The sequence below is a fragment of the Stenella coeruleoalba genome (assembly GCF_951394435.1).
Source record: "Stenella coeruleoalba genome assembly, chromosome: 4".
NCBI classification, from domain to species: Eukaryota; Metazoa; Chordata; class Mammalia; order Artiodactyla; family Delphinidae; genus Stenella; species Stenella coeruleoalba.
This window is the reverse complement of record NC_137149.1, coordinates 111011833-111030070: the sequence shown is the minus strand read 5'-3', so window position 1 is coordinate 111030070 and position 18238 is coordinate 111011833. Positions and strand designations below refer to the sequence as shown.

Sequence of the window (18238 nt, the reverse complement as noted above, 5' to 3'; positions counted from 1 at the left end):
TTTGCCCAGAACATGGCTTTTTCAGTAGTGAAAAGTTTTGAAGGATCAAATAAGATGTTGATTGCCTTAAGTTAGCTTGTAAGTTATCAGGACTCTATCAAGAACTTAAAATATAAGTTGAAGTCAAGGTATGTCCCTTTTCTAAAGGGATAAATTAGGAGGTTGGGATTAACATATATACATTACTAATATATATATATATATATGTATATATATATATAAAATAGATAATCAACAAGGACCTACTGTATAGCACAGGGAACTCTACTCAATACTCTGTAATAACCTGTAATGGGAAAAGAATCTGAAAAAGAATAGATATATAAATATGTATAACTAAATCACTTTGCTGTACATCTGAAGCTAACAACATTGTAAATAAACTACACTCCAAAATAAAACAAAAAATTTAAAAATATTGTTATAAAAATTTTCTTTTAAAAAGTGAAATCAAACTATGTCTAGGAAAAAATACTTTTGCCTGTTAAGTTTGAGAAGTATGTAAGTGTAAATCTTTCCATTTTCATTTGTAAAGCTGAATTATAGCAACGATGATAATGATTGGGACCTATGGCTTGAAAGAACTTCTATTTATCATGGTGAATTAATATCAAAATTTTGAAAATTCTCTATAGATCTCACATAGCCATAGTTGAAGCCAAAGTGTTTTTGGGGCTTCAGTTATCAGGGTAGTTGCTTCAGACTTCTGCTTTATTTGATAAGGGCCAAAAAGTCAATCTATGTTTCTATAACAGGTGATGGTCAGGAAGACCAAGATACCTGGATTATCAACTAGAAAAAGAGTTAAATAGATAATTTCTACTTTTCCTTTCCAGTAGCAAGAATTTTGTAAAAATTTCTCTGAAGTGCTTTTATAAAATCTCCAAAGATTTTTTCCCCTATTTCTCTGATGCTTTTGTCTTAAATTTCTCCTATGGTAGCACTGTTGTTTAACACACTGGAATTAAATTATTAGAACAAATAAGGTTCTGCCAGCTTTTTGCTGTTAAAAAATGGTTTCCTTGTTTTGGTTCATCTCAGTTAACTGAAAAGGTCCTCACCTAATCACGTCCTCTTGTCATTGAAAGGCAGGAAAGGAACTAACACAGCAGAGAAGACTATTTTCAAAATCAATCCTTCATATTTAAAAGAGAGATCCATCCTCTCCAGGAGGTGCAAACACAGTCATTAGAACTGAGACCTCCATCTTTTCAAGTGCCCTTCCATTTTTTTTCATACTGAGAGGAGCTTTTAGGTGCCTGCTGGGCTAACTAAAATAGATGGCTTTTTTTCTTTAATGGGGTTCAGTTTGACTTTCTGTCATTGTGGTCAATGACACAAGACCTGTTCCACTGTCTGAATGCTAAAGGAACATCATTTTCCCTCACATCATTTGAGCTGCATTATTTCCACTCACCTGTCAGCTCAATGTCCTTCTTTGGGGGTGTTCTTTGATCCTGGCTCTAACATGTCACAATTTCCCAAGAATGCAATGTACATGGGGTCCACTGGATAAAGGTATTTCTCTTTTCTGAAACTCTTCTAGGGTGTAAAGGAGAACAATGAGTCTTTGAGCTGTCTTTTCTGCTTTATGTTTGATCTCTGAAACAAGGAAGAAACATCATTCTCCTACAACTTCCTTCCATTGCAATTTGTGCAAGGTCTATCTGTAAAATGGCTGAAAGGACCCCATGCCCACCTTGATATTTGACTTAGTTGTACATTTTTCCATCTCAAGAGGAAAGCTTCACTTGGCACCCCAGTTCTCAGGTAGCACATAACTGTCCTTAAAACCATCCTTACAATGTCCTTGGTGCCAGCTGTATATCAGACTCAACTGTTGAGCTCACCACGTCAGATTCATCAAGACAGGCCTCTCCTGTACCTTAAACAACTCAAATTACACTCACCAAGTCACAGCCTCTAAATCACAGAGCTCTGAGTACCATGGATTGTGTATTTAGAAAGTACTAGGTGTGGAGCTACTTGCTTTACACACTGATTCCATTGAACCCTAGGAACGATGCTAGCAGGAGGCATAGTTCATCCCTGTTTTATAGCTGTGAAGACTGAGGCTCAGTGGGGGTAATAACATTTTCCTAAAGTCATCAGTAGTGACAGAACTAGAATTTAAACTCGGATTTTCTGGTTCCAAAGCCAACGCCCTGAACTTCTATCACATGCCAGAGACTTCCTCTTCTACTTATCCTGCGTATATCAGGGAGGCTGGACCAGAGAAGGAGTTGGCAATGGACTGATTGAAAAAAGACAGAGTAGGCTGTGACGATTTTGTTGATTTTTGACCTCAAATTTAGTTTTATGAAGAAGTGAGGAGAAGAGAAAGTAAGACCCCTTTCCCGAGACCCTCTTGGAAGCACAGAAAATGTATTTTCCCCTCAAAGGTCACTGAGCCAATATTCGAGTATTCTCCGGGTTTATTTGACTTGACTCCTGGAAGGAGCAAGCATCCCATTAGTAAGTAAGGCTTTGATACTCTCAACATTTTGGATAAAGCTTGCACTCTTTGTCCTATGACAATGTCAAGGGCATGGGAATATTACTGCCGTGTGTCTCCCTTGCATCTCTTTTGTGGGTGCGCACTCCTGGTGGGTCGGTGCAACACAGATATCCGCTCTTTAAATGGCTCTGAGGAATGTTGCCAAGGAGTCCACTTACATTATTTAAAGACCTTTTAAAAGAGAACCCTCCCCCCTCTAGCACACTCTCGGTTGATAATCCCCATTGAACAATCTGCTGCTATATTTCTTGGAGACATTATTTAAAATCCTTTTAAAGTGCAGTTCTTCCTACTTCCTGACGATTGATACCTGTGAAGGGCTTAATAGTATCAGGGAGTGGGGGTGTTAGGGAGGAGAGAAGGAGGGTGACTGCTGCTTAAATGGATTTAAAAGAATGTTGCAGCCATATTTCATAACCATGATGTCTAAAAGCCTACAGTAAGGGGAAAAAGGAGCTGCTGCTTCTTTTTCTGGGCATTAAAAAAATGGGAATATATTCCTGCTGAGTTTTCCTTCACCTGCTTAAAGAACCATCAGAAGATGACCAACGGTTTAACATCTATCCAGAGCTCAGTGCTCATTTGGAGAAACTGGAGGAGCCTTCAGAATTTTCTGAAGTAGAGGCTGAAAATGCAAATGTCTACAGAGGCCAGGAGAAGTGAAGTGGGCTGGATGTAAGACAATAGGGACTTATGTATAATGTTATATTTAAATCCATATATATGCATGTGCTATATGTATACATACACTATATATACATATATACACATACATATAATATACACACATATATACATATATATTTATATAAACACATATACACCTGGCTTTCAGGTAAGGTTAAACGAGTAACACATATAGCTGATATTATTATTGAGCACTGTGTTCCAGGCACCCTTCCTAAACTTTATGTGTAGTATCTCATTTAATACTCACCTCAGTAATACGAAGTATATACTCTTATTACTGTGTTTTTAAAAATGAGAAAACTGAGCCACTGAAAGAAAGATAAGTCACTCGGCTGGTGAATGGGACAGCCAGGAATCCCACCTGGGCATCTGAGCGCTCACTCCAGAGTCCAAGTTTGTAATCATTACACTTTTCCAAGTGCCCAAGCATCCTCTCGTAGAGGTAGAAAAATTGCCCATGTAGGAGTCCACAAGTGAACTGTGATCCTCTTGCTGCCCCATTGTGATTCTTTTCCCCTGCTACCTTAATTGCTCAGCCACATCACTAAGGTGAACACAGGGTTTTGAAGCATTTATAAGACCTGATTACAGAAGTTAGTTCTTTTCATAGCAGATTTGGGTATTTATTCACGCAGTTGCTTTACAGGCCATCTAAGCCTTCCAAAATTAAAGGATGTTCAATTAAAAATAAATAAATTAAAGGATCTGGGGAAATTTAGAACTTGAATCTGGGAATTATTTAATCAAGTAACCTCATCTTATACATGAGAATACTAAGACCCAGAGAGAGAAAGTGACATGCTTAACATGACACATTTGGTGGCAAATACAGTGCTAGAATCCAGGTATGTTATTTGCCACTCTAGCAAAATGTTCCTCCCATCCCTGTTTCTATACAACTTTGCCCTTTACCACATCCTGGGCTTGGCCTTGTGACTTACTTCAGCCAATGAGATACTAGCAGAATTGTGAAAAGCACTTGTATCATGGGGCTTGCTTGCTCTTGTACCTCTGCTATTTCCATAGGCAGGAGAGGGTGAGAGCTTTAGATGATGGGGACTCATTTTTTTCTTCTAAAATGTTCTACACTAATACCCAGCTAACGTTAAAAAACCAAAACTGATATTGTGAGACATTGTTTTATTACTTGGGTCTCAACTCAGATATCACCTCTCGAGAGAAGCCTTCCCTTGACAACTAATATAAAATTCCCCCTTATCCCCCTAGCTACTCCAGCACAGTACTTCAGTACTTTGTTCATGTGTCTGAAATTATATATATATTTTACCTATTTGTTTATTTTCTCCACCAAAATTGAAGTTCCTTGAAACTAATCTTACCTGCCCTGCTCACCTCTATATTCCTGGCACCTATTACAGTGCCTGGTACATGGTTGGCCTTCACTAAATGTTTCTGAAGAAAAAAGTTATAAAGTATTTGCATTTTGCCTGTTAGACATTTTGGGGTCTAACTTTCTACTAAGGGCTGCTCAACCCTTAGTAGAGTAATTGGTCTAAGGAATTAGGAAAGGCATTAGAGAGGAGGTGGCATTGAACAAGTCTTGAGAGAGAATATTTCACCAAGTGTTGTGGGATGACGTGAAGGCAGTGGCACTCCAGCATAAATAAAGACATGGGAGTATGAAAGTTCTCAGTATAACCGGAGCAAGCCAGCTTGGTTAGAACTTAGGCTCACGTATTCATAGTGAGAACGGGGTAAGATAAGCCTTAAATGTTTCTTGGTTCCAAATTGGAAAGTGTCTTGAATATCACCCTAAAGGATTGTATACTCTGTCTTTTAGATCATAAGTTTTTTGTTTTCTGTTTTTTGTCTCCCATTGCAGAGCACAGGCTCCGGATGCGCAGGCTCAGCGGTCATGGCTCACTGGCCTAGCTGCTCCGCGGCATGTGGGATCTTCCCAGACCGGGGCACGAACCCGCATCCCCTGCATCGGCAGGCAGACTCTCAACCACTGCGCCACCAGGGAAGCTCGATCATAAGGTTTTTAAAGAAAATTTTTTTTTATCCATTCACATTGGTTGAAATTTAAGAACAAATTTTTATTTTTATACAATTTTTAAAGGTTACTTTCCATTTGCAGTTATTACAAATTATTGGCTATATTCCCTGTGTTGTACAATACATCCTTGAGCCTATCTTACACCCCAGTAGTTTGTACCTCGCACTCCCCCATCCCTATATGGTCGCTTCTCCTCTCCCCACTGGTAGCCACTAGTTTGTTCTCTATATCTGTGAGTCAGCTTTAGATCATAACGTTTTTAAGCACCAGTATATTTTGGGAAGGGAATTCTGCTGGTAGTGTGGAAGGTGAAGGTGATATAAGAGAAAGCTGGAGGCAAGAGATCACTTAGAAGACTGCTGTCAATAGTCCAGGAGAGAGATGATGACTAGTACAACTAAGATGTGATAGCAGTAAAAAAAAAAAAAAGGAGAGAAAAGCTTTTAGACACATTGAAGGGAGAGAATTGATAGGTTTTGTTGACCAATTTGACATAATGAGTGAGGAAAGGAGTCAAAGGAAAACTCTAGTTCTCTTGCTTATATGACCTATGAGATGCCAAGCTGGAGAGAATAGGAAGAGAAACAAGTTTACAAGAAGATCCTGAGTCTTGGATTTGTTGGGTTTGAGAGGTTGGAGGTTTCGCTTTAAAAACTCATTACATTCAAGGCTTATGTCTGTAGTTATCCCTCCAAACATTCAATAAGCATGAGCTTTCTGAAATGGTCATTCATTACCTTTGTTTTAAAACATCTTTCTCTACCTGTGCACTACCCATAAATGGACATCATGGCGAGTTAAAACAAGCACTTTTTTTTTTTGTCCTCTGCTTACACTGTAAGGCCAGTGACAGGATTCAAGATATTTTGCATTTAAGTTTTTGATGGAGGAGGGAGATGAAAAGGAATGGCTCTATTCTCTGGTTATTTTACCACTCAACATTCCTAAGCCAAATCATTTATAGTCATGAGAAATGAGCTGGTTGGTGATGAACACAAGGTGTGAGGATAAACTTGGGTCTATAATGCTGAGGCCCCTCCGCAAAGAGACAGAAGGGTGTTGATGTTTGCAGAAACTAGATGGGCTGAGCAATGGGCTGTAGGGAGCGTGTTTTCTGTGCCAGAGAAGAAGAGTTCACAGCAAAAGGTCAAAGCTACCTAGTTGGCATGGTGCTTCTAGACCCAACTCTCTTGGAAGCTTCAGATGAATCTGATGTATGTAATTCAAGCCATATGCATTCTAAAGATTTATTAGAAATAACCCACACATTTGCAATCCCTCTCGATAATTCACACATCTGTGTTATAATCCTCACCATCAAGAAGTTCATCTTTGAATCTAACCTTATTTGTTAGACTCTGACCACTTCCAATCTAAGTTATATGTACCAACAGAGTCTGTGAATATTTCTATCTTGGTTAGACTTATCCTCTGTCTGTCCCTCACTAAGCTACAAGCTTTTTAAGGACAAAGGCAATACCTTAGGTATGTTTATATCACCATGTTTGGCACTCAGTTGGTTCTCAATAAATGTCTGTTGAATTTAAGAACTAATGAATGTAGCCCTTTTTAATTGCTGTTTGGCTCTTGGTATATGCAAAGATTGTCATTAAATCATCCCTCTGACTTGACATCTCATGTGTCTTAGTATCCCACTCTCTTTAGTGGAAGTGTAAAGGCATGCTTCTCAATATAGTGCAGAATAAAGAAGGGCTGGTGAGAGGAAAGTTTTGATATCAACTAATTTATTGTGAAAAAGACTGTATTAATGGAAAATACCATCTATTTTCTGTACCCCAACAAAACTCTAAAGTCAGTATTAAAAATTGAGAAGTACATGTAATGAGATTGAAGTTTCCATTAGAGTGGACACATTTGAACCCCTGTGGAGTGTAACTTTCTCAAAGTCATATGAAGGGACTGCTTATGACAACAAATCATCTTCACTCTGTACTAATAGTTATTCATTTAGGACTGCTGTCCATGCTAAGATGAGATCCCTCTAGAATAAACTCAAGATGAGCAAAATTGGCAAAAGTTTCTTTTAAATGATGGGAAAGAAAAGAATAGCCTAACCTTTATTTCCTTAGAGCTGTATTCATCATCTTGTAGCATGAGTTCCCTGTATGAAATATATTTAAGGTGTATCCCAGCCTACAGTCTTGATAACAAGGGCAAAAAAACAAGGCACAAAAAAATGGTTTTACAAAACAGTAATTATATTACACAATGCATAAGCCTCTGTCTTCCTAAACAGCTCAGTTTCCTGTAACTTCCAAAAAACAAGCTAATAATTACTGCTTTGGGTATATTAACAAGGAAAGACTTTACTAATTGATACTAATAACTCAGAATTTGTGTGTATACATGATTTTGTTAATTAAAAATTTGGGTTTATAACCTTTGATGAATCTGTCTAAAGTAAGTAGTCCTACAGATCAAGATACTAATGGTTCCTGATATGAGTATTTAGAATTTCGATTATGAAAAAGTTCTTTTTTAAAAATTAGTTATGTAAAATTATTTATAAGTGACAATTTTAGCTTAATTATGCTATGTGCTGTGCTATTATAACTAACTATATTAGCTTTTTACAATCAGACTAATGAAACTACGACTTTTCAGATTTTAGTTTTCAAATATGAAAACTACAACTTTTCATATTTCCTTAATTTTACTAATAAAGACCAGTCTTTTCTTCAAGTACTTTGATTTTAATATTTATCAGGGTCAGAATGTAAATCTTTAGAAATGGAAAGGTTACTATCCAGTCAAGGAGATGGAATCACATCTCACCATACACGCTCCATTGCACCTTGGAGTTGGTGACCTCAAAGGGCATCATAAATGCTTATTTTTATAGAATTGGTACAGAAAGTAAACTCACAATGAGTCAGTTCCCATGGATTGCCCTAAAGTAGTAAACTTTATTTTGTTTTATTTTTTAACATCTTTATTGGAGTATAATTGCTTTACAATGTTGTGTTAGTTTCTGCTGTATAACAAAGTGAATCAGCTATACATATACGTATGTCTCCATATCTCCTCCCTCTTGCGTCTCCCTCCCACCCTCCCTATCCCACCCCTCTAGGTGGACACAAGCACCGAGCTGATCTCCCTGTGCTATGCGGCTGCTTCCCACTAGCTATCTGTTTTATATTTGATAGTGTATATATGTCCATGCCACTCTCTCACTTTATCCCAGCTTACCCTTCCCCCTCCCCATAGCCTCAAGTCCATTCTCTACGTCTGCGTCTTTATTCCTGTCCTGCCCCTAGGTTCTTCAGAACCTCTTTTTTTTTTTTTTTGAGATTCCATATATATGTGTTAGCATACGGTATTTGTTTTTCTCTTTCTGACATACTTCACTCTGTATGACAGTCGCTAGGTCTATCCACCTCACTACAAATAACTCAATTTCATTTCTTTTTATGGCTGAGTAATATTCCATTGTATATATGTGCCACATCTTCTTTACCCATTCATCTGTCGATGGACACTTAGGTTGCTTCCATGTCCTGGCTATTGTAAATAGCGCTGCAGTGAACATTGTGGTACACGACTCTTTTTGAATTATGGTTTTCTCAGGGTACATGCCCAGTAGTGGGATTGCTGCGTTATATGGTAACTTTATTTTATCAAAGTATAGTTGATTTACAATGTTGTGTTAATTTCTACTGTACAGTAAAGTGATTCAATTATACATATATATACATTCTTTTTTATATTCTTTTCCATTATGGTTTATCACAGGGTATTGAATATAGTTTCCTGTGCTGTGCAGTAGGACCTTGTTGTTAGTCAAGTTTAAATGAGAACGATTTTCACTGGGGCTCCTTTATGTAGTCATAAACATTTTAGAGCTCCATGTAACCACCTGCTTCTGGTGGTGCCACATTTGAGAAAAATCCCTGTTCTTTCTCTTCCTATCATAACCACAGTAGCCAGAGTGAACCATAAGTTCAATAACTGAAGATTGATCTTTTTGCCTCTGCTCTGTGGTCCAGCATCCCTCCCCGGAGAGTGGGGAGGCAGGAGACTTGACTGCAATGTGCTTAACTAGGATGACTGGTAAAGGGCATAAGGAGGAACAATTCAAGGTGATAGTGGACTCACTGTTCCATATTCTCTACGCTTCTTGGCTCACCCCTAGAGACTACCCCATCAGCTGGCAAGACTTCCCAGTAGGGGGTTTCTGGGGAGCAGAACCTTAACTTCTTTTCAGATTTAAAGGCCCAGACTGCTGCATGATGGATTCTCCCCTAATATCATTAGTTGCACATGCTGCTAATTGTAGTGGTTGCTAATCCATCTGAGCAGCCAAAATGATATTAGCTTTCAATAGGATTTACATCTATCCAGGCTTGTTTCTGCATCAGCTAGCAATTAAAGTTTAAACTGTTGAACATGCAGCTTGCTGTAGGCTAAGTAATATTTAATAGCATTAACAACGCATTTCCCTATTCGCCTCCGAATCTCTTTACAGGCTCATCAATTCACCATCACCTTTGTGTGGCACAGCCGACATTAGCTCTTATCCTAACAGCTTCCAGAGGAGGGCACTGTCATAAGAGACAAGACAATAGAAGTGCCAGCTGCACATATAAGTCTTAGCAGCACAATTTATGTTTCTGGTCCTATCCACTCTCTTTCACACACAGTCACTCTCACACTTATTGAAGGAGGTGAGGTAAGTTGTCCTGTCAGGTCAGGCTTTGAGAAAATTGTAAATCAACTTATTTGGACCAAAGTGTTTATCGAAGATGAATATTAACTAAAAGGCTGTTCGAATCATTCTAAACGATGTGAGAAATCCAGCTCTTTCAAAGTTCAGTGTAAGCAGAATTAAACTCTCTTGATTGACTTGTTTGGTAAAGATTTATTTGTGTGTAATTGAGGGAAATCAGGCTAGAACATAAACTCCATGGGTGTGGTTTCTTTGTCTGTCTTGTTCACAGCTGTATCCTTACCCATCTACTGCAAAGACCATCACATATAATGTGCTTAGTAAATATTTGTTGGAGTAATGATTGCATGATATAAGTGATGGACAATTCAAACTTTGGATCCCAACCCCAAGCCCCTGACACCTCCTCCCTTGCTCTGTGGGGTATACACACACCCACTGCCCACACAGTCCTTGTTTCTAGGCCACTGGCCAGTGGGTGGACGAGTCAGGGGTGGGGAGAAGGGTCAATTTAGAAGACATTCTGTAATCACTGAAAGAAAGGTGTCCTTGTTCAGACCAGAACAAGAGTAGTTTGATACAAAAATATGTCTCTGGCCTATAAATCTTCCTGCTTGGGGATCAGTGTTGGTGGATGTCAAATGGGTGCAACTTCAGAAGGAGAAGGTATTATTAGTTCCCTAGGGCTTTCATAACAAATTATAAAAAACTGAATGGCTTAAAATAGCAGAACTACATCACCCCACAGTTCTGGAGGCTAGAAGTCCCAAATCAAGGTGTCAGCAGGGCCCTGCTGTCTCTGACAGCTGTAGGGGAGAATCCTTCCTTGTCTCTTCCAGTTTCTGGGGTTTACCAGGAGTCCTTGTTCCTTGGCTTGTACACACATCCCTCCACGGACATGGCTATCTTCTCCCTGTGTGTCTTCATATTATCTTCCCTCTGCGTGTCTGCCTCTGTATCCAAATTTTCCCTTTTTATAAAGACACCAGTCATATTCAATTAGGACTCACCCTAATGACCTCATTTTAATTTGATTACCTCTATAAAGGCTCTATTTCCAAATAATGTCACATTTGAGGTACTGGGGGTTAGGACTTAGATCTTTTTAAAAAACAATATAACCCATAACAAAGGGTTGTATGCAGTCTGGAAGATGATAAAAGGACATTTTCAGGCCTAGAAACCTCCCTTCTTGGGAACCAGAATAATCCATATTGTCTGGGCATAAAGGTCAATAATAATTGAATTATTCTTATCATATCTTGGCCTCTACCATCTTGTAATTCCCACTTTAATTGACTTTTATTATATAATTTTCTCCAACTATTTCCCTGATCATTCTTTGTGTTTAGTAATTTCTCTTTCTCATCCATCCTTTAGTGGCATTCTGTCTAAACTGTCAGTTGGTCCATATTCTTTTTGCTGTGTTTGGCCAATAAGCCACTGGTTTATTTTTTATTTTACTTTTTTAAACATCTTTATTGGGGTATAATTGCTTTACAATGGTGTGTTAGTTTCTACTTTATAACAAAGTGAATCAGCTATACATATACATATATCCCCTCCCTCTTGTGTCTTATTCCCACCCTCCCTATGCCACCCCTCTAGGTGGTCACAAAGCACTGAGTTGATCTCCCTGTGCTATGCGGCTGCTTCCCACTAGCTATCTGTTTTACATTTGATAGTGTATACATGTCCATGCTACTCTCTCACTTCGTCCCAGCTTACCCCTCCCTGTGTCCTCAAGTCCATTCTCTACGTCTGTGCCTTTATTGCTGTCCTGCCCCTATGTTCTTCAGAATCATTTTTTTTTTTAGATTCCATACTCCATATATATGTGTTAGCATACGCTATTTGTTTTTCTCTTTCTGACTTACTTCACTCTGTATGACAGACTCTAGGTCCATCCATCTCACTACAAATAACTCAATTTTGTTTCTTTTTATGGCTGAGTAATATTCCATTGTAATGTGCCACATCTTCTTTATCCATTCATCTGTTGATGGACACTTAGGTTGCTTCCATGTCCTGGCTATTGTAAATAGTGCTGCATTGAACATTGGGGTACATATCTCTTTCTGAATTATGGTTTTCTCAAGGTATATGCCCAGTAGTGGGATTGCTGGGTCATATGGTAATTCTATTTTTAGTTTTTTAAGGAACCTCCATACTGTTCTCCATAGTGGCTGTATCAATTTACATTCCTACCAACAGTGCAAGAGGGTTCCCTTTTCTCCACACCCTCTCCAGCATTTATTGTTTCTAGATTTTTTGATGATGGCCATTCTGACTGGTGTGAGGTGATACCTCATTGTAGTTTTGATTTGCATTTCTCTAATGGTTAGTGATGTTGAGCATTCTTTCATGTGTTTATTGGCAATCTGTATATCTTCTTTGGAGAAATGTCTATTTAGGTCTTCTGCCCATTTTTGGATTGGTTTGTTTGTTTTTTTGATATTTAGCTGCATGAGCTGCTTATAAATTTTGGAAATTAATCATTTGTCAGTTGCTTCATTAGCAAATATTTTCCTCCATTCTGAGGGTTGTCTTTTTGTCTTGTTTATGTTTTCCTTTGCTATGCAAAAGTAAGTTTCATTCGGTCCCATTTGTTTATTTTTGTTTTTATTTCCATTTCTCTCAGAGGTGGGTCAAAAAGGATCTTGCTGTGATTTATGTCATAGAGTGCTCTGCCTATGTTTTATAGTGTCTGGCCTTACATTTAGGTCTTTAATACATTTTGAGTTTATTTTTGTGTATGGTGTTAGTAAGTGTTCTAATTTCATTCTTTTTACATGTAGCTGTCCAGTTTTCCCAGCACCATTTATTGAAGAGGCTGTCTTTTCTCCATTGTATATTCTTGCCTCCTTTATCAAAAATCAGTTGACCATACATGCGTGGGTTTATCTCTGGGCTTTCTATCCTGTTCCATTGATGTATATTTCTGTTTTTGTGCCAGTACCATACTGTCTTCATTACTGTAGCTTTGTAGTATAGTCTGAAGTCTGGGAGCCTGATTCCTCCAGCTCTGGTTTTCTTTCTCAAGATTTCTTTGGATATTTGGGCTCTTTTGTGTTTCCATACAAATTGTGAAATTATTTGTTCTAGTTCTGTGAAAAATGCCGTTGGTAGTTTGATAGGGATTGCACTGAATCTGTAGATTTAAGCCACTGGCTTAAATTGTACTTGCTCGTTGGTCTTACTACACAGGGATGATTGAGTCTACTTTGTGGAAAATTGGTATTGTGAGACAGGCCAATTCATTCTGAGAGTTAGCTATTTTATTAGACACAATGATTTCTAAAGGTCATATTAATTTTTTTGTTATTTTATTTCAAAGTAATCTATAGTTTTGGCATTCATAGAATAAGGAATAAAGGTAACCATAGTTCTTATTTACATAGACATTATCTATTTTGCTTTGAAACACAAAATGCTAAAAACAGTCAGCGCCTTTAGGCTGGGTTTATCTCTAGGCTACCCTAGATGAATGAAACACATTTGTGTTTTCTTCCTCTTTGGAAACTACTTAGTGTAATCGTGATAAGCTTGGTATTTCAATGCCTTGCAAAACATTGACGTCTCATTTTAGAAGAACAAAATGTTCCTTGTGATGACATGGAGCATGCCCTCATGATCTACACTTCATCCATCATTCAACTAAAAAAGAAGTATAGAAATAAGAAACATTACTGAGGCCTATTAACATTTTAAAAATTTAAAAATCTTATTTCTGTTGAGTTTGATTAGCTCCTGCCCCAGAAAAAAGCTTCATGTCGACGTCCTTAGTGAGGAGAGACAAGAACAGATGAATGGCTTTCTTCACGCTTCTTGTTGGGTGAATCAGTCATGCTCCAGGGTCATGTTGAGTTTGCCATTTTTGTACAAAATCACTTAATAAATTGATTGGCACCTTATCTCGGTGTCAGTGTCACTCCACTTTTAGAGATGTCCAAACTGTTTAAATATCAAAAACAAACCATGGAGGACAACTCGGTGAGAAAGGGTTTGTGCTAGCTGAAGATCAAAGGGAGACGGATGACTGCTGTATATACGTGATGTTACCAGAGGAGAAGCACAGTGATTTAGTCAGTGCATATGGTCAGAGCTTCTTGGCTGGCCTCAGTGAACAGTGAAAGCAGCTGGAGACTAAGCCAGGACAAGCATCTACAGAAAATCAAAGTGACATGTTCTAAGGAAAACGAGATTTTCAGCATTAGGAAGGTGAATATTAGAATGTGACTTCATATAAACTATTTTTTAGAAAATTAATGAACCTAATTCTGGGTATGTTAAAGGAAAAAAAAAGAATCCATTTAAGTGGATAAGTGTTATGAAGTATAAAGCAAAATATGATCACATTAACAATATGATACCTTAAGCTGGCATGGTCAGGAATTTTAAAAGAGCTATCAATAAATTGTCAATCTTGAAAAAAAGATCCTGTGGCCAAATTTTAATTTATGAGTATTTTATTAGCTTGGACTCAGTGTCTGAGTTTTCCACACATGGTCAGTTAATGAATGTACAATGTATTTGGTTGTATAATTTATTGCAAATATGCTGGGGAAGATTTAGGTAAAACATTAAAGAGTCAGTATGAAAAGCAACATTTTAACCTTATAGGGGTTATTCTCTTGAATGATTTGATCATAAACTATGTCATATATGGAGAAAATTTTCAGGACATAAGTTCCATTCAGGATATAACTGTAACTTTAAGTAGTTTCCCAATTTGATTTTTTTTTTATCTGACACTCTTCTTGATAAGGTTGTAGGATGACTTTATGTAATCTCATTCTTTTCTGTAAAGCAGTCACTTCAAAAACACAAAGTACCCATTGTGAGAAGCCCAGCCATGGAAGCAGTGATTGGGTATGATGACTTCAGACTACGCTCCAACCATGCTTGTCTATGCAGGATGCTATGGGCTTGGGTTAGGGGAAGCTAAAAGTCATAATGAAAGCAAACTGTGAGCAGCTGTTCCCAAAGTTACCATGTGTTTGGTTTGGACTTCTGCTTTCATGAATTCCTAGAATTCATTTGCAAAATGGTAAGTAAATTTTGCATTTCAAATCTGAACAAAGCATCCAAGGAAAAGAATCCTTAAAAGTAGTGTGACATTGTATTCTATGAAATCTCCAACCACAAAACCTGCATGCCTGCACACTATCCTATGTTCTATTTGACTTAAAAATTTTTTTTTTAATGATACTGGTATTCTTCTCCAGATGGTATAAGCTCTAAGTACAGGGATTCTGTCTTATTTACTCTAGCATCTAATACCGTGTCAGGCACACAATAGTTGTTCAAAAATATGTGTCAAATATTCATCATATGAATAATTATAATTTAGGATGGCTTAAAAGTTAGAGCTAATGGATTTCTTTTCCTTCAAACCTCTTCTCCTAATCTTTCTTATCTTAGTAAATGGTAACAGTTATTACCCAATTGTTAAGCAGAAACCTGGGCACTGCCCTTGATTCTTTCCTTTCCCTCATCCCCCCTATTTAACAAGCCCTGTAGTTGCTGTCTTGGGTCCGTCCTCCACTCCACATCAGCACCACTGTTGTGGAAGCCTGAGTCATGTCATTTCTTGCTTGGACCTCCTCAATGGTACCCTCACCAGTTTTTCTGCTTTTACTCTTGCCTTTCTTTAATCTGTTCTCTTCACAGCAGCCAGAATGATCTGAAAGCACAAATGGATCATAATATTCTACTGCTTATACCCTGCAATGGCTTCCTGCCAACTTGACAGACAATCCCCTTCCTTACCAGGGTCTACAAGACCCATCTGGTCTGGTCCTCACCTCCCTCTCCAATCCAGTCTTGATCAAGCCTTCCATTCCTTCGTTATAATCCAGCCGTGTCTGTCTTCTTGCAGTTCGCCATGCTTTCCTCCACCTCTCAGCTTTTCTTCCTGCGCTTTCTTCTACCTGGAATGAACTTCCTCCTAGTCTTTGAATGGCTGGTTTCTCACCCTTCCAGTCTCACTTCTCCTTTGAGAAACCTCCCTTGAACCCCCGCCTGAGTAGGTGTCCCTTCACAGCCCCTCCTCAAGCACTTCAAATGCTTTGCATGTTTTTTTTTTTTAATATGTATAGTTGTTATTTTATTGTAGAAGAAAAAATATCCTGAAATATTTGTTAAATAACAATAACTCCTGACCAAATCATTCTTCAGGGTTCTTGGGCCTCACCATCTGGTCAAATGCAGTGAGCTCTCCCTCAGCCTTATGATAAGCTTCATTAATATTGCCATAAACCACAGAAAAACCCAAAGATTTTCTAAATGGCTTCCAAATTTCTGCATAGATGCCCTTAATTAGTCCAAAGGTAAACAATAAGCAAGTTGGCAGAGAAATTAGAAGGATCTCTGAGAGGGAAAAGATGTTAACAATTGGTGAATCTAGAACAAAGGGTATATAGGTGTTCATTACAACATTTTTTCAACTTAATTTTTTAGTCATAGGCAGACTGAAAAGTTGCTTTAGCATGATCGTGCTATTTTCCAGATGTGCCTAAAAAACATATTCAATTATTTCTTTTCAAACCAGAAATAGAAAATCAGTTCTCCCCCAGGTGATACATTCTATTCTGTTTTAAAAAGCTTCCAGAGCTTTCTGGAAAGTTTACATTATGGGACTACAGTACGATGATATGGTTTTATAGTTCTTGGGAAGTGTCTGAGTCAAACTGTCATCGAAAGTCTGCGATGGTCACTGCTCTGTCCACAACAGTCACGTGGCTGCAGCTACAGAAGAGAGGTGGATCCTTGCTGTGTGGATGAAATCCTTTCTGGTGACAGGAAGAAATCTCCTCTAGTCCATGGTCAGTTAGTCTAAAGAATCCAGTTTCCTGGAACTTGGGGGAACAAACAATGGCTATCGACTCTGGCAACACCATCTGGTAGGAGCAGTGAGCGTGTAGGTCAACACTGGAGAGGAAGGCAGTCTGCGTGGGATGAGTGTGAATCCAGCCCAGTGTGATGCCCTGCTGATCCTGTATGAGGAAAAGCTCTTCTTCGTTCTCGGTGTTGCAATAATCAGACGCATCACTTTGCTTGGAGATGAGGATATGGGTAATGGTAAATTCATTCCTCATCAGTTTTCCACAGAGAATTCCACGTGTCTCTACTCCCCGGACAGTGTTGGCACTGGCTAACTGGAGAAACTGTGGGCAGAGCTTCCTAGGTACCACCATGTGGCGCAGTCCATCAATTGTAGGAGCTTCCGAGTTGCTCAATGCTCCAGGTTTCAAGGATCTACCCACTACAGGTGGCTTGGCAGGCCTTACAGTTGTATTACAGTCCGAAGGCTGTGTGTATATAACAGGTGCCGTGGGGAACACATCTAGGGAGGGCTTCTCTAAGTCAGGTACCAGTGGGCCGTCCAGGCCAGGTTCCACTTTCCCAAACTCCTGTACAATTTTCAGTCATTCTTTTTCTAGTTTCTGGTTCTGGATCATCTCCTCAAAGGCATGGAACTGTTGCTGCTCCAACTGTTGCTGCTTCTGTTGTGCCACCCTCTGTCTTTCCTTTTCCAGCTCTTGCTGGATGGCTACGTTTCGGGCAAATTCTTCCTCTTCCTTCTTTTTTTCTTCATTATAGTCTATATATTCTTTGGTATATCGTTTTAACAGTTCTGCTTTCAGCTCTTCTGCTTTGGGAAATGCAATCTCCTTTAATTTCTTTACTGTGTCTTTCTTTTCAGGAATGACAGCCGATTTGTAATCTCAATGCTTTGGTAGTTTCTCAATAAAAAGCGTGATATACTTGTTATAGAGGATGAACGCATGTTCAGTGTTGCCTTCCTCAGAGTAAATAGATGTCATTCGTATAATCTCCACTCCAGAGCGGAAGTACCAACGGGGTGGAATGTCTTCGTTTATCTAGACTGCGCTACCCATCTGGGAGAGAGCCCTCACCCGGTCTTCGGGTGGGAGGCTCACATCTCCACGGTCAGACATCAGGACCAAGAAGTTCTGTCCCCTCGGACGACACTCGGCGCTTCCGGAACAGCTTTGCATGTTTTTATAGTCCCATCACTATTTGCAAAAATTAATAATTTGTTTATTATCTATCTTCGCTAGAATTTTGGAACTTTGTTTACTATAGCACCCAGTACAATGCCTGATATATATTATGTGATCAGTAAATATGAAAAATTAATTGAGTGATAGAACATCCAACTAAGTATTTTATATGTATATATAGTGCAGAGGGGAGGTAAATGGGAAAGTTTTGTTTCGGTTTAACCATAACCCTTTCTCCATTAACCCACTTACTAAGCACCAAATACGTGAAAGCTATTCTGGGGCTGTTGTGA

General features: G+C 38.6%; 1 pseudogene across 1 annotated transcript; it reads right to left on the bottom strand.

Moving 5' to 3' along the window:
• Positions 1–16610: 16610 nt before the first annotated feature.
• LOC307185801 (STAM-binding protein-like) lies at positions 16611–17894 on the bottom strand (annotated as a pseudogene). Its single transcript has one exon. The product of its transcript is annotated as an STAM-binding protein-like (transcript).
• Between the last annotated feature and the right edge of the window lie 344 nt (positions 17895–18238).